Source organism: Sylvia atricapilla, chromosome 19 (assembly GCF_009819655.1).
Source record: "Sylvia atricapilla isolate bSylAtr1 chromosome 19, bSylAtr1.pri, whole genome shotgun sequence".
In the NCBI taxonomy this organism is placed as follows: Eukaryota; Metazoa; Chordata; class Aves; order Passeriformes; family Sylviidae; genus Sylvia; species Sylvia atricapilla.
In genome coordinates this window covers 9,911,559-9,933,819 of record NC_089158.1, presented here as the reverse complement: position 1 = coordinate 9,933,819, position 22,261 = coordinate 9,911,559, and the positions used below count along the sequence as shown (strand labels likewise).

Below are 22,261 nucleotides of genomic sequence, written 5' to 3'. Positions count from 1 at the left end.
TCCTCATTTCTCTTCCAAAAGAAATTTTAAATTTACTTTGTGAAGCAAGGGGCAGATTGGCCAAAGGGCAGGACAGCCCAGGGGACAGGAGATAACGACCTTTATGTTAGAATTAGGATATATGTCCTGGATTCAATACCACAATTAAGCACTTTCCAAAAGACATAAACCAACCAAAAATAGAATAAAGGGACAAAGGCAGTGGAAACAGAGAACTTCGCCTTCCACAAAGGCAGCAGTCATTAGCACCTCGTCCCACTGTGGCCTTCTGAGATCAGAGCTTTTCATTCTGCTCAATTCCAAGATAAATAAGAGAGAAGCTGTGTGGTAGAGATATCCCAGCCTGATTCCTGCATAAGTGTTATGAAACATCCAAACTTGGAAGTAACTCTGCAAACAACTATATAGCAGATGTTTGGAAAATGTCTATGAAAAATGGTCTCGAAGCAGAGATTAAGCTCCTGAAGGAGGAAATATTATCTAAGAAATTGCTACTGGTGAGACAATCCAGACTTCCCTGGTGCTGAAGTCAAGGCATCACTCGAAGTCTTTGGGCAAGCAGCTCCTCACCCTTTCTGCTGCCCTCTTTATGGAGCCATGACGCAGGCAGTCCTCTGTAAACCCCACAAAGCTGCAGTGGAGAGAGGGCAGGATCCCCAATCCCTCCCTGCTCCATGCTGAGGACTTGCCGGGCTCACACACCCCAGCATCACTCCCCAGCTGACCTCCCCGTCCTCTCGCTGGTGCCAGCATTATCCTGGCCCAGTTTTGGTCACGTTTGCCTTGCTCTGGTGCACCTTATCCACCCGCGGTAGTTCATCTGTGTCAGTGGTGCTCTGCCCCATCAGCCCCTCAGCCTCTTTGTACCTGAAGGTGGAGGCACCGACTTCAGGGCCTGGAAGGGATTTATAGGAGACTCGGGTTTACAAAAGGCTGCCCCTGCCCTGACCTCCCCCAAATTCCTCCCACCAAAGACTGCAGAGTTTCTAAGTCTTCTTTTAAGAGGCCGTGCTGCTGGGGGAGGGAAGGGTGCTCAGGGATTTAGGCAGCCCTTTCTCTTCCCAGCATCATCTCCATGGCCCACCCCTCCCTTCCCCTCTCATGTGATGCTGGGGAGGGCTGCTGAGCCCTGCACTGTCCAGCAATCCCATTATTCTGCCATCGACTCTTTTATTCTCAGATTCCCAGTCAGGCAGAAAACAAGGATGACGGAATGTGCCTGGAATCTCTGTGGCAATTAGAGTGGAAGCCCAGGAAACTATTCGCAAAAGAGCTTTACTAGGCAGGAGATATGAGCCTTTGTAGGCTTAATGAGTAACCGGCCCCAGCCTGCACTTCCCGGAGGCCAGGAGCACACTTTGGGACAAAAAGGGAGCCCCACTCCGGTGGTGCCTGGTGGGAAGGAGCTGCAGCACACTCCATCTGCACAGAAATTCCCATTTCCACAGAATCCCCAGGCACTGCTGGCATAGCCAGGCTGAGCCACTGCCAAGGCTCATGCGTGGCTTTCTGCTGCCATGAGAAGAACACAGGCAAAATGCTTTTTGCAAATAAAGCTGAACATCAAAATCAAAGCCCTTTGCTATTTCTTGCCTTTCCCGAAGTTCTTTCACAACAGACACACCTTTTTGTACCTTCTCTGGTTTGGTCCATCATATATCTCAACTTCAGACACAAAACTTCACTGACAAGTGCAAAGGCCTCCTTGGCTACCAAAGACAGCAGTGAAGGGACAGGGAGAACTCTGCTCTAAACTCTCTGTGACCATGAGCAGTAGCACTGGTTAATACGTGTCCTTCAGCAGGACAGCATTTTGGAGGAAAATGTTCCTTTTGTGGAACAGATATCCTGGAGTAACACAGCACTGCTCACAGAGCGTGCATGGAGCAGGCTGAGGACACTGCAGTGTAAATCACAAGAAATGAAACTTATCTAAATAACTGCAAATTATTCTGTGAACTGCAGCTGGCAGAAAATCCCCCACACATCTGACTCAGTGGAGGCTCCAGGCACACTAACAGCACCAACCCCAAACTGCATCAAACACTCCCCTGTATCCAGCACTGCTGTACTAAGATGGAATATTTCCCAAGGATAAAACATGTCCCTGTGTGAATGTATTCTAACCCCAATACTCCTTCCATGGCAGTGCTGAACATCTGGCTTGACAAAGAGCACATCTGACGTTTTTAGTTCTGATTTAGCTCTTTTCAACCATCAGTCCAAGGCCATACACTTACTGCTCTCAGTTTTGGAATAGATTAATATATGAATGTGAATAGCACATGAATATGCACCAAATGCTTGTAAGAAAAATGAATAAATTAGCTTTTCCTACTGCACAATAGAAGAACCATGAAAACATGAAGTTCAGACTATGCTGTTTCATGAGCACAGTGAAAATCAGGTAAAGCAAATCACTGAATGACTAGAGCTCATAGTTTTTCACCAAAGTAGTCGTTGCTGGATTAACAATGACATTCAGAAGTTTTCCTTTATGTCTCACATGAAAAATATAAATTAGTGATATTTGTAAGGGAAAAAAAAACCCATTAGAAGTGTATTACAGTCATAGCATCCTGCAAGCCTATGCTGAATTGAAACTGGAGGAGACCACAGCTCCTTTGAAGAACAGTTCCAGGCATTTAGGGGTGGATTAGGAGGAACTTCAAAGGCTCCCAGAGTCCCATATAAAGCATTCATTGAGCTCTGTCAGGACAGGGCTGGTTTTACACTTTAAAGGTAGCTGACAGAGATTTTCCCCAAACGATGAGGTCTGTGACCTTCTGTAACACTTTAAGGCAAACAAGCTGCATTACCAGGCTCTGTTTTAATAATTGACTTTAATAATCTTATACTTTGTACCTGAACTGTGTGATCTTGTCAAAGTTGCAACAGCAAGTTTTTTGACCACAAAAAAAAATAAAATCAGAAATTAATGAGAAGTTAGGCAATCACTTCTGTGATTGGAGATGCTGCTTTAGCATCCTCACTGGGTTCTGTTTTGGAAGTTTGCTTTTCACAAGTTTGTTTTCTCAAAGCCTTGGGTAACTCTGATGGAGGATGGATGTTGTCAATCTGCAGACACTCCTGACCTTGTGGAAGCTGCTCAGTGCTGCAGTGATAACTACCTTAAAGGTGTCTTAATGATCACTTAAAATTCCAGCAGGGAAGAGGCAGCATTAGGGTTCTCAGCTCAGTTTCCTTTGTACTGAAGGACAGAAAAAAAATCCAGGCAGAGGCAGGGGGTCCTACTGGAAATCCCCATCCCTGAACACTTGTTCATGTACATCCCTGTACTGGGTGAGAAATGAAAACTTATGAAATGTATGAAAAATGAAAATGAAAAGAAAATAAAAATGTTGTGCACAACTTGAGCAAAATGGTCATAACCACAGACACAGCTCCCAGAAGACTCAGGCTGCCAGAATGTTATGTCCTGGCCTAGCAAAAACCGATTATGAGCTTGGACAGGCCAGATCCACCTCAAGTGGAAAGAAGCTTCCTTCAGATGTTTTTCACCTGCCCTAGTCACTACAACTTAAAAAACCCCACTTTACAACCAGGAGTAGGATTCCCAGAGCACCACAGGTCCCAGCTGCACCACAACAATAACGGAGCCTGAGGGATATCCAATTTCCAGTGGTCAAACCCCAGCCTGGGGCAGTTCTCACCAGGCAGGCTGTGCTCCTGCTGCTCAGCCCAGCACACCTCCCACTGGAGAAAGATCCTGAGGCCAAGGGTAGAAAGGGAACCCGTCCACCAGAAGGAATTCAGAGCAACATAACTACTAAATAAACTCTGAATAAAGGCATGGAGAGTTAGGTCTCCATGACAACAGGAAGGCATGTGCTTATATTAGTAAATCCCTGCTGACCTCTGCTGATCTTTCCCTGTCCTGGTCAGTGTAGGGGATTAGTGAAAGGGGACACACTTTGGCCTGTTCCCAGGATCCACACAACCAGAAAGGGAAAAGGACAGGCTCGGAAAGGGGTTTCACACTCACCCTCTCTGTTCCCAACCCCTGCTCACTCTGGAAGGACAGCTATGGAAGGGAAGGGCAGGATAAACCCAAACCCTTCCATGTACCTGTTCAGGGAGGGTACAAGGCCTCCTCAGGTGGCTACACACATCTCTAGGGCTTTACAAGCCACATTTCTTTCTTGACACACAGAGATTAAAACCTTTCTATCCAGATCTGAGCTAAGCATCTGCTCTGAGTAATACCAACACCAAAACCATGGCCTGAAACTCTCTGAGACTGCTGATGAGCTCATGACGTGCTAATAACTGGCAGTGATATTTCACCTAGCCCAAAATACTCCCTAACCTGCACTCCCTGTCCTGTTTAACACAGCAGTGGCACTTGTGACAGCTGCTTTAACAGCAGGCTTTTCTGTTTAGCCTCAGAAAAGGGGATGTGGGAATGGGAAACCCTCCAAAATACCAGTGTTTGATCACAATTACTAAGCCCCCGGGCTGCAGCAGCTTCCCCCCACCCAGCTCTGCTGGAGTAACCTGGTGACTCTGGGGCCCAGCGTCAAGTTCTAACTTCCCATTTTTTAAAAGGGAGAAAGGATTCTGAGATATAACTGCTGGTTGAAATGAAACATTATTGTTATTGTCTCAGGTTATCAGCTTATCAGATCTGATAGTTTATGTGATGCAGGACATGGCACTGTGACCAAAAAAACCCTCAAACCCTGAAAATAAAGACTAGCTAATCCAAAAGCAGCACTGGCAATCAGCAGGCAGGACTTCAAAGATAATACTGAATAAGTGGCCTGACAAAATGCCAGGGATCCCAGCAATGCCAAGAGCGTCTTTTGGAAAAGTCACTTTTAAAAAAAGCCTCACTATTCATGACTTTGATGCCTCTTGAAGAGTTTTGGTAGGTTAAACACAAGCCCAGTGTCTCAGCCAAATACCACCTTGGATACCAGGGTAACATATATAAGATATCTCCTCACATCCCTGCCAGATTACAATTTTACCCAGATACTGTGTGTCCATCACCTCTCAGACTGCTTCTGACATTGTTTCTCTTTGTTAATGGAGACCAACAAATTCCACACCACATCTGTACAAGAGGTTTTTGGTATGACAGTTTTTCATGCCAGATATACGTACACAGTCTACTGGTGTAAAATATTTATACAGGATTTACAAAGGCCTAGACCTAGAGTTTCATTCATTCAGGCATGAGAAGTGTAGCTCAGATTCTTGTGAAATATGCAGAATATTTACCCCCTCCAAGAAGGAGGATGGTGATTGCTGGCTCTCTGCCCCCCCAGCTTGCCCAGTGAATTGCCAAAAGGTGCCAACCAGTGGGCACCAATCCACGGGGCCCAGCAGTGCCAACATCTTGGCCCAAGGCATGAACAGCATTAGTCAGAAATACCACTTCAGGGAATTGAACTCATTCTTACCACAGAACAAGAAGCCAGCTAGCCAGTATTCATTATCTGCTCACTGTTTTACTGCAGATTTGAAGGTGTAACTTCTGTTATCATGCCTCTAGAACTGGGAGGAAGACAGGAGCTGTGAATCCCTGGGTTTTGACAGCATTGAATGTATTGCCACAGTAACTCTTTGATCTTCTCTGCTCAGGACACCCCAGTATTTTCCCTTAATAAAGACTCCTCCAAGCTGACCTTCATGTTTCACATATTCTCTGATCTCTCAGCCATTTCCACAGATCAAACACTGGGACAGGGACTTTCCTGTGTATTCAGTTTACCAGAGTGAGTCACAGGCTTTAATTTCCAATTCTTATTTAAATACACCAACAATGAACAAAACAGCTGGAAAGACTGGTTTTGTTTGTTCCCCAGTTTTGAAGTAAGCCTTAAACTGTCCCTGTGTCCGGTCTAATCTCAAGAGCTGGCATTAGAGCCGATAGCAAAAAAGGTTTGTCTTGCACATGCTCCCCCTCAGCAGGCGTCCAAAGCATCTTCCAGAGCAAAGGTATGTGAATTCCTGTGCCTGCCTGTGGAGCTGTGGGAACAGAAGTGAGAAGACACTCCTTGTGCCCTGCAGAATCTCTTTAAACACAAGGAATTAGCTGGGAGCTATTCTATTGTGTTCCCATTACAGGCAGCAGCAGTAAAAGGGGAGTCACAGGCAGAGCCTGCCCCGTGCCCCCTCGGGGGGTTTCTTTTAAACGACTGGAGATAGTGAGGATCTGCCTGCAGGATGCTCTCATGGTACAGATTGCACCAGGCCAACTGCGTTCTCAGAATTTCCACAAACATTTTGAACAAGTAGCTTAGGCACTCTCTGCTTCAATGACATTTAGACTCAGTCAATTAGAAATAAAAGAAGTAGTGATATGGTTGGTAAGGGCAAGAAAAAACATTTCTTTATGGCCTTAAAAACCTACAAGTGCTACCTAAATAGCACCATGCACTCCAGTTAAAATCTGGCAGAATTCGCCTTGCAAAATAGGAGTGGGTGGAAAGACTATGAAAATCAGCACTTCCCTGGAGCTCTGCTGGCTCCAGCAAGAAGAGTCATCCACCTGCACTCAACAGAACACCACGTTCTCAGAGAAGAGCTTTCCCCAGGAGTGAAAAGCCACAAGTGCAGTGGGCAGAGAGCACAAACCCCTGGAGCCATCCCTCCACGCAGCCGGCCCTGCCTCTGCCCAACACAAAGCTGCCATAATCACTTCACACTCCAAACCAGTAGCTATGGTTACTAGATACAAAAGACAGTCCTGCTGCTTCCCTGTGGCCAGAGGAATTCCAGGCACTTGGAGCAAACGCACCAGACAAAGAAGCTGGTACAAGGAAGAGAAAGAAAGGGAAAAAAAAAAAAAAGACAAAAATCACAACATATTTTGACATTTATGGTCTGAGGTGGTCAGAGCAACAGAAATCTTGGGAGGCTTCAGAAGGAAAAAAAGAGACTGTTGGGGAGTCAGAGGAAAAGCTGAGAACTTTCTCCAAATCTCAAAAATAACATAAACATCACTCACTAATGCCAGAAAATGCCAAGTGCCGCATTCAGCAAACACAAGCACAGAAAAGTCTCTGACTGTATTTTCTCAACATTCCTCATATTTTACATCCATTTTTCATGTGTGGATCATACCTGAGCCGCTCAGTAGAAACCAAACCTGACTTGCACCTACAGGTAAGTGGCCTGGCAGTGCTGAGGGCAGGATAAGGAGAGCAGTTCAATCCCAATCGTACTTTCCAGTAAAAGGCTGGACGTGTTCCTGACATGACCTTATAATCCTTAGATGACTAAAACAGATGTCTAGGCCCAGCAGATCTCTAGGCACCTATTCCAGAAGAAACAGAGAGAACTATTTCTCAGGGAACGTAAGATATTGTAAACAAGGGTGTCAATGGAACTCAACGACATGGTCTTGGGAACTAGGAGAATCCCAGTGTACTCAAGTAGATTCTTTGGGTATAAAATAAGTTTTCAGTGCAGAAAAAAACACAAACCAAAACAACCCCCCACCAGTTTGATAGGCTCTTTTGTTACCTCATTGCTTCTTGACTTTGAGGATGGATCTGCTTTATTCAAAATTCCTAAGTGGAGACACTCCTGTCCTGCAATCTCCCTCCACATACTCTGCCAGATGTATGTGACACTACACTCCCCTGGGTACCATCCTCTTGTGCCCAGATGTCTTTCTAAAGCATATAGGATGGAAATAAAAGTCTGTGTGTCTTCTGTGTAGGCACAACCAAAATATTCAGACCTTTCCAATGAAGAAAATGGTTACTACAATAGCTGAATATTTAATTACATGAATACTTAATTACTTTTAGTTCCTGTGAATAAATGCATACATACATGTGCACAGCGAGAAAGATGAAAAGACACAAGAAATAAATAGAAGGAAAAACATGTCTAGAATGAAACACCTATTTATCTTTCAGACAAAAGTTTTCAGGCTACAAATCTAACCGTAAGATGCCAATTTGTTCAGTATAAGGGCAGGTCACAGACTTGATCCAAAGTTTCTGCATAGTAGCCGGGTAAGAATCAGGCGCAGAGGACAAACACTTACCCCAAAACAAGAGGAAAAGTGGCAGCAGGAGAGCAGCATGGTACGGCCTGGAGGTAGTTTTCTTCAATTCCATGACAAGTGTAAGAGTGGCCGTTCTAAAGCCCTCCGGGGAGAGACAGCAGCCGGAGGCCGGCAAGCCCCTCCTGTGGCCACATCACGGTGCGGGGCGGGCCCCGCGCTGCCCGGGCCGCAGCAGCAGCAGCAGCACCGAGCCCGCGGACAGAGCCCCGCGGCCGCCCGGGAGCGATGCAAAGCCTGCCTGGATCGCTCGGAGCGGACTGCGCTGCCCTCTCCGTGATGCCCGCAGCGCAGCCGGGCTGCTGCTCACCGCCCGGGCCGGCCGCGGAGCGCTCCGGCACCCAGCGGGGCGGGGGATGCAGGGCTCCGCATCGCATCGTGCTTACAAACCGCACGCCACTTTGTAAACGAACCGAGCACGGGGTTCTGAGAGAAGCTGCTTTGTTCAAAGAGAAATGAGACAAAAGCACTCTTTTAACCCCAAAAAGCAGAGTTAGTCCACGTTAGTCTTTACTGCTGCCTCATCATGAGGTGGGTGATCCCAGAGGACAGGTGAACTCACAAAATGTACCCTCACTGAATTGAGAAACCCTCTTCTGAATTGAGAAACAGTTACAGAGATCAACAGAGGTGCGAAACACGGGCACCAAACCACACCGCCTTTGGATATATGGGTTCGGTTTTACAAGTGGAAAAAGTTATCAGTGTGCATTGTTTAATAACAGTAACTGGAAAAAGACAGCCCACGCTCAGCCGAGACTACTAAGTCTCTAAATCCCCATCACAATTGGATTAAACGAACTGTAATGAGAATTAAGTACATTGCCTCACCCTTCACTGACAACTAAAAATAGAACACAGGTAAGATGCCAGACAAATTCCTAGTTTAAACAAGAAATAGGCAAGATAGCAAGGAATTGGTGCAGACAGACCTAGGCTGCACATGAAGAAAACAGGAGCATTCTTACAGTGAACAGTCTGCATTATCCCAGCATCCTTGCAGGCCAGCAGAGGCTGGTGGGATTTGTGCATGGAAATGGGATAGTTACTGCAGGGGTTTTACCTTCAGTGCAGAAGCAGAACAGCCACAGCAAGAGCCTTTCCACCACCCAGACTCTGCAGGTCAGGAGCAAATGGTTCATCTCACTGTCCTGCCTTGGAATGCTCCAAAGATGATATATCATGTGTTATCAACCTTATCTGGACCACCCTGCCCCCTCTTTCATCTCTGGTGTCCTGTCTGTTTTCTCAAGATCAGCCTCAGTATTAGTTTCTTGCCAGTTACCACAACCATCTGGAACTCATTTCTGCCTCTTGGAGTCTGGTGTTGCTGTCAGAGGATGTAACCAAACACTGACGTGTGCAGAATCTTCCTGCTCAGAATATTTTTGCCTCACCTGTGTGAATTATGCTCTCAACAATCCACCTTCTCCAAATCCCAGCAAATACATATGAATCACTGCACAATTAACATGGCAACAAAGCACCGTTCTTAGCCAGGCACTCTTGTAAGTCAAGTAGTGCAACACTTCACAGCACCTGGAAAACACCTAACCCATGGTAATTTATGGCTTCCAGGACTGCCTGAAGGACCTGCTCAGCTTTCCTGAAACAGAGTGAGTATGACAAACCCCCACACACAGAAAGTGCAGGTTGTCCCACAGAGGCTGAGGTCTCGTGCAGCCCTGCTGCTGTGCTGTGTGCCCTGTCACAGCCCAAACCCCGGACAGAGCCAGACTGAGGGAAGAGAAAAGCAGTTACATCCAACTTCCTTATAATAATCAAAATACCTTAATCCACTCTCTGCCTCTGAGGACAGTAGAATTTAATTTTCTCAATGCTCATGGTTGCAATTTTATGAGATTCTTCCAGCATAAACAGCAAACCATTCCTGTGCTGGACCCCTGGGCATACAAAAGCCACTGCGGGTATTAACCAGCTTAGTCCAATTAAACGACCCTAATGCAACTCTGTTAAGGCCCTGATTTGTTAGGCTTGACTACATTTCCAAAGGAGCACAATTGGGTGGATTTGTTATCTAAAGCATAAGCTCCAAGTCCTTAGTCATCCTTGCTAAAGCCTTCCCCAAACTGGTCATGGTTTGTGCTACCTCCGCACCGCTGCCGTCCAACGTCACCGTAATCTGCTCTTTAACATAGTATTAAAACTGGAGCCAAAGGACACAGCTGCTTTCCTTGCTGTAACACTCATTATGAGAGATTTAAGGACAGCATAACAGCGAGGCTTCTATTCTCAGCCTGAAGCAGGAACCTTCGCAAGCCGGAAATGCATGCCATGGAAATGGGGCAGCAGTGGGCAAGCTGGATTAGAGGAAAAGGAGAAAGTAGGTCTGGGGTGCTCAGCAGAACCTTCCTGTCCACTTATTCTATACTTTTCTGTACACTTGTCACAAAGCAATCCTATACATCTTTCTACAAAAAGCTCAGGGAGAACCATACACCAAAGCACCTCAGTGAAAGTCTGCTTTTCATTCAAAGAACAATGTACACCCGCATGAGTTTCACAATCTTGCCTCACACAGGGCTTAAAATAATCCTAATACTGCAGATTGGATACTGGAGACGTGTGACAGGCCGGCAAATATCAGTGGGACAAATAAAGCCATTCCTCTCTCCTGTCACGTGCACGCTGAAACTGCCACAGAGGACAGAGCCTCACCTTCCCTCCTCACCATCCTGGAACCACTTATTATTTTACACAAACTTATTTTACTGAATTGAACAGTGGAAACCAACAGCATCAGTCATGATGTTTTTCCCAACTTTGTCCCCTAAGGCTTATCAGCTCAACATTACACAAAGCAGTCCATACTAACAGTGGCTGCAGGCTTGGGAAGTTGAACCAGTGAAGAAAAAACCTTCCAGTTCCACTCAAAAACTGTGCCAAACCTGACTGCTTCCATACACTCTCCTGTTTCCTGAGACTGCTGAAAAGTGCCAGGAATATTTTTAAAAACGTCGGGTTTTGGAGTTTCAAGCCTGCAGCCAATTCTGTACACTGAAATGTTTAAGTACATTTTGGTGCTGTAATGCTCAAGGGCTCCCCAGAGCCCAGTCTCTAACTGTGAATTGGCTCTGTCCCCACTCTCCCATCAGCCCACTAGATGTCCCCTCTGCACCGCCAAAGTCACCAAAGGCCCCCGTGTGAAAACAGGAGAGCTGCAAAGAAATGAATGTTAGAGCAGCACCAGAGGAACTGGACACATCCTGAAGTGCTGCAGGACTGTGCCAGCAGCACCCTGGACACTGCAAGGCCTGTTGCAACATCCCCACAGCACAGCAGCCAAGGCAGAGTTCAGGCTGTGAGCCAAAACTTTAAAGTTGCTATTAAAAGCTGGCAAAACCACACAAAATTTCCAGTCTTGAGACATCCTAATTGCATTTTTGAGACATAATAAATTTAGTTTCCTATCATTGCTAATCAGAACTGCTGGCAAGCAAATCATGCTGCCTGATAAACGCCAGAGTCCTGAGCCTGTAGCACTGGTCAGTAGAAAAAAGGCGGCTGACAAGGCAGAGCAGGAGGGTTGTTGTCTGGGCACAGCCTCGCCTCCCTGGAGCACAATCATCAATTCTGGATAAAATCGCAGTGCTGAGGAAGAGGAGGGGGGCAGTCCAGAGGACGAGAGCAGAATGGTCATGTTTGCCTGAGGTCTGGAATCACCTCCTCTGCCTTGCAGCACTGGCTGCTCGTTCAGAGCTCCCCATGACACCTCATCCCAAAAAAGTGCTAATCATAAAGACCATAACAAAGATATCCAGCATGTGCACAGCAGCCATGCCTTCCTCTCCAACAGAAAACCATTCAAACACACAGAGGCCAGGCTGTGGTGAAGGCAGGGCCACACTCCTGCCAAGTCATCTCTCAGGGAAGTCACAGAAGTCAGGCTGTGACCATGGATGTACCCTTTGATCTGTGTGAGACCCTGCTGGACTGCTGCAGGTCAGCTCCATAGCCTTTGATCCTCTTCCCTGCTTACAGCAGCCTGGTGGAGGTGAATCCCTTCCAAGGGGCCTCTCGGGAAGATGAGAATGTTGATCACCTAACAGGAGGCAGCCAAAAAGGTGTAAAAAGGGTCTCAGGCAGGATCTTCTGCAGTAAAATGTTACAGCAGGAAGGACGTGCCCAATGCATTGCCAGGATCTGAGGGTGTTTTGAAGGCGTGTTGAGAAGCCTTTTTGCTGCTGTTTTTGTCACCAAGGATCCAAGCCGTTTGTGAACAGCCGCTCTCCAGCGGGGCTCAGGGAGCTCTGGTGCCGCTGGAGGGCAGGTCTGTGCTCCCGGGCCCAAAGCAGCCTGCAGAGGTTGGATCAGCAGCGTTACTGCAGAGCCAGGCTGGGCTGCGGGGGAACCAAAGGCACCGACCTGGGAGCCAGAGGGAGGGAGGCACACAGGAACCTCCCCCTGCTCAAGTTTGTGTTCTGGGAAGGCCAAACAGAAGGAATTTTGGAATTTTGGACCTGGAAAACAAACACATCCAGCTGCACCGTGTCAGCTGTGAGCTCTGAAGATGAGTGTAGCTTCAAAGTCCTGTCCACATCTATCTCTGCCGTGGAAATGACACCTTTGGATTCTGCATAAAATCAGCGAGCTCTGCCTCGTTTTCCTTCCAGCTGCAATCTCTGCTTTCCCTCACAGGCTTCATGCTCATTCTGCTCAGTAATGAGGCCTCTGGGAAAACTGGACATCGTCACCACACTAGGTGGCAGGAAGCAATATGGATGTAGATCACAAATGTGCCAAATGTTGAGTAATGTTCTCCAAGATGCCAAAGATGTGGGGCTCATTTTTGTGTATTTGCACCTTAATGAACACTAAACACTTCTATTATCTCCAAATCTAATCCAGGTAACTAAAGACAGATCTGTCAGTACGAAGGCAAGGGACAACTGTAAAGGAACAGTCCCACACTCAGTTTCCTGACTCAAAGGTGGGGATATTGTCCAGTACCTCCAGTATTCTGAGCTGGCACACTCCTGCCTTCCTAGGAAATACCAGAAATAAGAGAAAATACTGAAAGGACTGTTTCACATCAGTATTAGCATTACTACTTCACAGACTGAAGCTCCCAGGTGAATCAACTGCTTCTACTTCACAAATGCCCCAGAACAAAGGCCCTGCCTAAAGTGGGTGTGCACCAGCTGCTGGATCTGCTCTCTGGTGCATGAGAGGGTCTGGCAGGGATTACCACAGCACACACTGCCATTTTGCTGGGATGCTCCATCACCAGCCGTTTGTCAGATTGCTTAACAAACCTCTAAGAATGACCAATACAGACCTTCACATAAATGTTAACAGCTTTCAAGCTTGTTCTCATGGTCTCCAAATGAGTGTTTTGTTTGCTTCTACTTGCAGAACCGGACCAGAGACAGGGCTTCAGCACTTCCCTCTGCCCTGAGGGAAGCTCTGTTCCACTCCTCATAGCAAGCATGGCTTAAGCACATTTTCTACTTCACGTCTCACAACAGCAGGCAAACTGAGCTCCTGCTGGGCTTGTGTCAGAGGAGATATTGATTTGCAGCACAAATGCTTGAAACTCTTGCTCTGCTAACCTGTGTGCTGAATGTGCACAGGAGCTCATCAATATGTCTGAATCAAAATCTGCTCAATGGCTTTTGAAAAAAAAAAAAAAAAAAAAAAAGAAAAACTGAGGTTTCTGATCGGGTTGTATACAAATATTCAAGTGGATGGATCAAGAAACTTTGCAAGAACTGGTAAAAGCACCATGAGGCACCACTTTATCTAGTTTACAACCATTTCAGTAAGAGCAAGAATAAGCACCAAAGCATCTCTCTGATGAGACACACATAAGGCTTCTTAGGAGGCTGTACAGAAAATATTGAAGTGGATGGATCTAGAATCCTCCCAAGGACTATGGGGAAAAACGGAAAAATTATTATAATACTTTAAGTCAACTATTTAATGCCAATCCAGCCTTGCCATTCACCAATTATATGCATCATTTCTGGAAAGAAACATAATTGACAGATTATTGGAACACTTTCCATTTTATCCCCAAGAAACTTCAGTGCATCCGAGCCAACTTTATATATACTGCAGCAAGAAGCAGCATCTTGTGTATTTAAAGAAGTTTTCCATGCCAAGGCCAGTGTGTCAGCACCATTTGTTATGCTTTAATGCTTTATGAGACAGAAGTCACAAACCTGACAATTTAACTCTCATTAGCTTTGGGAGTGACTCCATATGCCAGCCTAGCTACACTCTTTGGGCAAATTATGAATCTTTTTGCTTCCAACTCATCTTTTGGTCTCCATCTATTACAGGACTTCAGCAAAATTTCCTCTGCTGTGTCTGGGAGCCGAAGGGAAGCCAAAGTGCAGATGGCAGAGCTTCCCAGAATCCCAGAGAGCAGCAGAAGCTCAGCTTTGCCCCATGGTGTCCAAATGGATCTGTGGCTCCTTGGCTCTGCTAACCCACACCTTCAGACAGTCACTGGAGGGTGACGAGGGCCCATCAAGGGTTTTCAAAGAAAACCTTTGGCTGAAGAGTTAAACTCCACTTGATCCAACCCTTTTTTAGTGCATGACTCTGAACCAGGGCACTTTGCATATTTCTGCCAGTCTCCCTTTGCAGGAGGTCACTATGGCAAGCATGCTGGAGAAAATAGAATCCAAGAAGCAAAACAATCTATTTGGGGGGGTGTCTGTGTGTGTTCTGAGAAAATGACAAACCCCTGCCACTTGGAATATGTGAGACTAAGTAAAGATTTCTTTAATTCTGTTTCTGCCTCCTATAAAGCTTGCTAAAACACAGGTTCCCCTGCTTCTGCATTTCCTTTGATTCAGGCCAGGCAGTGGAGATTAATCAGTGCCCAGTATTTCTGAGATTTCACTTAGGAAGATAAAAAGTCAACTCTTATGGGGTATTTTAACATTTCCTCTTTTAATTTGGGGAATCGTACAGACACTGTAATCTTGAATGAGCAAATGATTCCTTTTTATTTGGTTTTGTTAGTCAGAGTTAACCCTAACTAATCTTGTGCACATTACAATCTGAACAAGCCTCTTACAGCAACCAACTTTTGGGAGAGCAGCAATGGGAAACCCAAAACAACCAAAATGCAGAGGGGAAAGCCAGGAATGGCAACACATTGTGTTTCCCCTTGAAACAGTTTCTTCCCATTGATAAGAGGTTACATCCTCCAGAGAGGATTTTAAACCAGTGAATCCCACTGGTGGCCATTACCTTCCACACTGATACACCCTTAGCTCCAAGTTCCTTGTTTCCTTCCCCTCCCAACTTACCCTATTGCCAGGATCTGTTACAATCAGACAGCTGACATTGCATTCCCACCACCCAATACCCACAGAGTTACCACTGAAGTCAAAGGCACAGCTCATCCCCTTTCCATGACTTCAAAGCTCATCATCCTCTCTTACATCAGCCATAAGGACAGTGATTTGGTGAATCTGCCCAGCAGACTCTTGGTTTTTTCTGCTGCTTTGCAGACATGATGCTTCCACTACAGGCACATCCTCGAGGCCTCACTGCTGGTCAGAACTGGCCCCTGAAGTGTAGGAACTAAATAACTTATTTGGGCAGTAACACAGAGGAATTGCCACTGCAGCAGTGGACACAATGCTCCCCAGTTCATTCATCCAGCTCCAGCTGAAACAGAGCTTCCAGGGGTGAAATGAGGTCAGAACAAAGTAAAAGGGGAAGTGGAATCTGTCCAACAATAAAGCAGGTGTCAACATCCATTGCACAGAGCCTGACCAAGGACAACACGGTCATTCTCTGGTAGCTGTGCTGGGATGTTGGGAATTCTGAGCAGATGTTAATAGGATGAATACATACCAGTGGTACAGTCTCAGAATAATAATGCCTGTGAATGCCAAAAGCATATTGATCTCCTGAAGTGCATAGTCAGAGCATGTAATGGCTCTGGAGAAAGCAGGGCAACACTCAGAATGGGAAGAGAAAATTAAAAAAAAAAAAAAAAAAAAAAAAAAAAAAAAAAAAAAAAAAAAAAAAAAGAGAAGATGCTTCAGATTGGAGAGTTCTATCAGCTAAAAGAGCCTTGGGGCACTCAGGGATGTAAAGCTGCTGCTGCACAGACACATTCTGAGGACCCAAGAACACACAGTTTGTGCACAGGAATGGAAGAATGAATTTACATTACTCGTATCATTACAACAGGTCTAAACCACTTCTTCTAGGTGGAATATTAGAACCAGGAAGAACCTTAAGAGGAAAAGAAATCCTTTTTGTCCTGATGGAGCAGAACTGTGGGAAAAGAAAAGCTAACACCAGTGACACAGAGAATGCAGATACTGTTCAAAACAAATTCAAAGGGAAATTATTTCTATTTTAATGGCCTCAGCTGTTATTAGTGATGCAGATCAGGGCTTTGTTCTAAAAGGAAATCTCATAGCTAACCTGTGGTGTCTTTTTCAAGTGGGAGACATTGAAAGCTCCTTTTTACAGCAGGTCTGTGTAACTGGGAAATTCAATTCATTCTCTTTGCTTTGATATCTATTTAGTTCAGCACTACACACACTGTCAAAAGCAAAATGTTATTATCCTCCACTGCACCTGAGGGCCAAGTGGTCCATATGCTCCAAGGACCTGATCCAGTGTTTTCACCCTCTCACAAGGACATGCAGCAGGAGGACAAGACTCCAGGACAACAGGACTGCAAAGGATCAGTTTGGTCAGAGGGGTTTTTCTTTTTAATGAGCTACAAACCAGACCAGAACACACTAACAGAGTTATCCTTGTAAATTCACTCCCAGCAGTGCCACCATAGGAACATGTCAGAATTCTGGCAACTCTGGCCAATAGTATTATATGTCCCCTGAATCACTAAGGACATTAAGAAAACACACTGAAAAGATGAGAAAGGATTCCAGTTATCCTGAGCTTCCCACTCTCTGACCACAAAACCGCACTCTCACATCAAATGGGGAATGCAACTCAAGGGACACTTTAATCCTACACCTCTGTTCTAATTAATAATCCTACTTTATCAATATTTGATGGAGCTGTTATTGTGTCTGCTCTGGCCATTGCACTTTTCAGAGAATGCTCTGAATGAGCAGTGCAAGAGCAATGAACTCCTTTCAAGGCAGGGCAGAGTGGAACCACGGCAGGCCCTCTCCTCAGGCAGTGCCTCTGCAGGATAATGGCTACTCGTGGGACAACAAGGAGCAGTCAGAGTGCCAGAAGAAGCCAGACAGATCCCTAAGTACTATGTGCCTTCTACACTTAGCATCTGACTCAAAGCCCAAAGAACCAATTAAAGACAGCTAACAATTACAGGAGGCTTTGGTTCAGGCTAATGGAGAACCTGCTCCTCTGTCCTTCCACATTCCAACAGGTTGGGATGGTCACAAGATTGTCATTGGTCAGAAGATCTATGTAGAGAGGGAATAAATCCTGAATAACAGCTGTCCAGTGAGTGAAAACCACTGGATCATTCAAGCTTTGAGGGAAATTTTATGTCATTTGTTCTGCCTTTAGAGAGAAGAAAAGATGCAATGGCATTATCTTTTCACAGCAATGATACCAGCACAGAACAGCAAACAGATGGAGGTGTCATAACAAAGTGTGAAACAGAAAAAAGAATAAAGTGAGAGACCCTTTGCTTGAGATCCTCGTGCTGTGAAATCCTGTTTGTAGTGACCTGTCAGGAAAATGCCTCAATTACTACAGGCTGGGATAAGCACAGGTATTTAACCTCAGAGACAGAGGGGCTGACATCCCCACGGATGGGCTGGGGATCCACCCCATGGAGCAGGGCAGGTCCTGGGCACAGGGAGAGCTGCACCAGACCCACGGCTTGGGGCTGGAAGCAGCCCTGGAATTAAACTGCTTGCAGGAGGATTCATGCAAATTCTCAGTAGCTGAGCTCCTGAGAGGTGCCAAGTGACAGAATAATGCTTCGGGTTGTTTGTTTCCAGGAGCAGGGAAAAAAAAAAAAAAAAAAAAAAAGGAAAGTAGAGAAGAGAAACATCTCAAAAATGGAAGGAACTAAATGTTACCAAGATAAAATGGAAAAGGCTTAATGCAGTCTATCAAAGACTCTGTATCCTCCTCACAATACAGGCTAGCAAGGTTGAACTGAGCAGTGTGGATTTTGAAGGACACTGTTTCATCTATAAAAGGTTTGGGGATGTTACAACTTAGTCTTTTTGCCAGGAGATACTTTATTAAAATTGCTGTAAACAGTAACTTGTTCAAGCAAAGAGGCTCTTCCTGCCACCAGCTTAAAAGGATGTTAGCCTTCAATTCTGTTTTTGAAGAATGTTTCAGATATCGATTTCTACCTCATACTCAACAATAAGTTATGTTTTCTACACAGTTCTGGTGCTCAGAGCAGAATGCAGCAGCATTTTCCTGAATCTCCTGAATCTTTAAACAGATCTTTCCTAACACCACGTTCTCTGAACAGATCTTCCCAATACTTCTCCAGCAGCTGTAGCAAACCAAAGAATTTGGCAATACCGAATTACTCAAAGAAATCTGAGCCTTCTCTCTGTTCATAGGTCTCCCTCAGGGCCCTGAGTGGGTTGCAATAGCACAGACAGTTGCTCTAAATAGCTTGGATCCAAACACTCTACTCGATGGTGATTAAATATATAAAATGTTACACATCCACTGTTTGAAATGCAAAGGCCCAGGGCACCCCAGCAATGCAATTATAGCTCTGGAAGTACTGGAAATACCATCATGTGATCCAGTCACAAACTACTGATCTGAAGAGCAGGAATCTAGAACAGAAAGGAACAGGGAGAAAGTTCAAGATGTGCAACTGATGCTTCCCCTTTTAATTCCATGTGTAAGTCAGTCTTTACTGCAGACCTGCATGAGAAAACAGATGTTGTAGACACTCAGCTCCCACACAGACACTATTCCTAGGAAGGACGATAGTCTAGGTCATTCAAGGAAGAGCTTTTTTGCTGCAACTGTGAGGTCTGTACCCTTCAAAAGTTAGGGCTTTTTACTTTGAAAAGGCTGTACTTTACAAAGATGTTGCTAACAGAGGAAGTGAATATATGATACTGCAAATTAATTAGACTTTGTTATATAGTTACACTTTTTTCTAACAGAATACTAATCCTGACAGTTGGCCCTGATTAGTATTTTGGAAGTGGTTCTCAGGAGCTGCTGACTCACTGAGCTGTAGTCCCCACTGTTTCAACAAACTACAGAAACAGGCAAAGCAAAATCACAGACAGGGCAAAAACCATCTACGGCTCATCAAGGAATTTAAATACATGAAAGTAAGTGTGGCTTTATAGTCCTTTAATTATGCATTGCACCTGAATTATGTATGGAGCAGAGGGCACGCAGGAATTCTGCTGGAAGGAAGCAGCAGTGTGCACTGGCACTTCCTCCCCAGGATAAGACATGACTGTGCTCTGCACCAGGCTCTCTCCAGGTTAATGGAAGCTGGTCATTCCCAGACATTTTGCACACCCATTCTCAGGCCAGGAGCTGTCTCATCCTGCTCAGCAATCCCTGCTGCCCCCTCAGAGGAGCACATTTCCATTGCTGGTGGGCAAACACTTCCCCTAGATCCTGCTGTGCTCTTACTTAGCCCAAGTACTCTTCAAGAATAATGTAATCCATAGGTAATTTAAAGCTATAAAACCTAACTTATTTAATGTCAAGTGTTTAAATACAGATCATGCCTTTCATATCAGTCAGTGCTTTGTGATGTATGGCATTTGTCTAATCTGCAGTTTTACCATTCTGTTGACTGTAATGGCTGGTTTTGCTACTCTAAGTCAATATTTACACCTTCACCATTTTTGTGAGGCACAGACATTAATTGCCTCTTATAATGCCATATAAATCTGGCTGTAAGGTCCCTTGGAAACAAAAGTCAACTTTAATCATTATATCATTAGCCAACACTAACCATTATCTCAAGTTCTGCCACTGTTACTTATAGTGGATCTATAATGAATGTACACATACACAAATCATGCAAGAGTACAAACCCTCCACGTTCAGTCCTTACTCCCATACTCTTCTTTCCATTTGCTTTTGTTTTCTATTCGCTGTCTTTCACTGAAAATGCACAATTGTGTATTACACATGAATAAATGCAGAGTATTTAGAGAAGTGATGGTGGATAAAGGATTAATCCTCTGAGACAATTTTACAGGTTGGTCTGTCCTCAAGCATTTCCATAGCCAGACATCAACAAAGAACATCTCTCCACCTCCACCCCACCTCCTCCTCAGACTGCACCTTGCACTGGGCAAAACACTAAACCCTGCTCCCTGAAGCAAGATTCAAGCAGAAAACAGACACCGTCAACTTCAGACACAGCCCCACACATAGGCTGACGTTTGGTTTGTGCAGGGAAAACTTCTGAAACTGCAGGTGTGATTCTGCAGAAGGAATATCTGTGCTTTTGTCTTTCCCCGAGGCACAATGACCTTCCCTTCAGCGGGAGCAGTGCAGCTCTGCGGCCGGCCCAGCCCGGCACTGAGCTGCAGCTGCCACGGGGTGGCAGAGGTTGGGTACCTTCAGCACAGCGCTGCTTCCCAGGAATGCACCGGGAAAGCTTATCCTTCTGCTCAAGGTGACTCTCAACAGGATTTCTTGCCTCCTCAGTAATTACTGTACATATTTATAGACAAGTTAAAGACTCAAACAGACGTTTATTCAATTAACCGCTTCGAGTTCTAGTGGAATAAACAGTATCAAACCAATTCATCAGCTCAGGGGCTGATGACAATTTAACACAATTTAATTTTTTTCTGTTCCCTCTCTGTGGCATCGTGTCTCACACAAGAGTTAAAACACCAAACACTGGCAGAGTTCTTTGTAATAGAAGGAGCATAAGGAGTTCTGAACCAGCAACTATTTGCTTCAACTCACAGTGAACAGAAAATTGATGCAATAATCAAGTTAGGCTTGCTTCTACACCCCTCTCCCAAAGACACGGTGTCTAATCTTCCAGTATTTAGCTGATAATTCAATTGTTGAGAGCAACTACAAAGACACTGTATGCTACTCACTGTGATTTGGATCACATGAATGAACAGTATTCCACACAAGGTGCTTCTGAATGCCTGCTTTGTGAGACCCTGCCATCCTCCCACTTCAGAGGAAGCTGCATATTTTATCCTTTAAAGATGCTACAGCAGCTACGACTCTGTATAGCACATTCAATGTATTTTTAGATCCCACCAGGTCAACCAAGCCCCTTTTCCCCTCTCTGCCACACCATTCATGAATGTGCTAATAATGCAGCACAGCTCCGCTCTGCCCTCAGTATTCCAGCCTTGCCTTCGCAGTTTGGCCCATTTCCTTTATTCAAACCCTGCAGTGTCTTCTGCTTTTCAAGTCATGGAGCCCTTCAGCTGTGCTCCCGGGTGTTTTTATTTGCTGTTCTCCATGGGATGGCTCCCAGCAGCATGGCACACAGCTTTAAGGCTGGTGTGCAGTGGCCTGGGCAGGGCAGAGCACACCCTGAGAGCCCCACAGTGACAGTGACAGTGGCAGTGACAGTGACAGGACCGGCACGGTGCTCGGTCAGCACTGCACCATGCCACTGCCACACTCACAGCTTTTTTAATTCCACATTTCCATCACCTTTCTCATGGCAAAGCGCCTGAACTAATCAAGAGTCAGTCCTGAGAAAGCAGCATGAAGGATTTCAAGCACTTTTGCAAAAAGAAAAGAAAACCCAAGCACATGAATGCCTTTCAAGGCCAGCATGACAAACCTTCTGCAAAGAAAAAAAATTGAGAGCACACTATACTTGCTTAAGAATCATTTTGCCTTTACAGGATCTGAATAGGAATATTCATGCTGCGTTCTAATAAAAATGGAAGTGGAATTACAAAGTGAGAAAAGAGCAATTTGCAGGATAGGGCTCACTCACAAATTGCAGGAACACGTCACAGTGGACGATCTTCTGCTCTCCGTCCTTTCCAAGTTTCAGTCTTCTGCAGAAACAAAATAGAAGATCCAGTAAATTGTTTACGAATTAAAAAAAAAAATTATAATCCCATCCAAGGTCCTTCTACTCTTCCCCTTTAAATTTTCCACAGAACACTGTTTCTGTAGCTGCCAGTGCTGTGACCTTGCTGGAAGTGGCCAAGGCAGAGATCAATTAGTGAGCACAGAAGAGAGGAGCAGCTTTGCCTGTGCTGTCCCCTGGGAGGAGGGCAGATCGTTATCCAGCGGGAGTGCTAACACAGGTTGGGA

The 22,261-nt window shown here is 45.3% G+C and overlaps 1 protein-coding gene across 1 annotated transcript in view; it reads right to left on the bottom strand.

The window, feature by feature from the left end:
• CRB2 (crumbs cell polarity complex component 2) overlaps positions 1-22,001 on the bottom strand; it is a 44,805-nt gene extending 22,804 nt beyond the window's left edge. Inside the window, exon 1 of the mRNA XM_066332961.1 lies at positions 21,936-22,001. The gene's annotated coding sequence lies outside the window, so the exon portion shown is untranslated. The remainder of the gene's footprint in view (positions 1-21,935) is intronic.
• Positions 22,002-22,261: the final 260 nt, after the last annotated feature.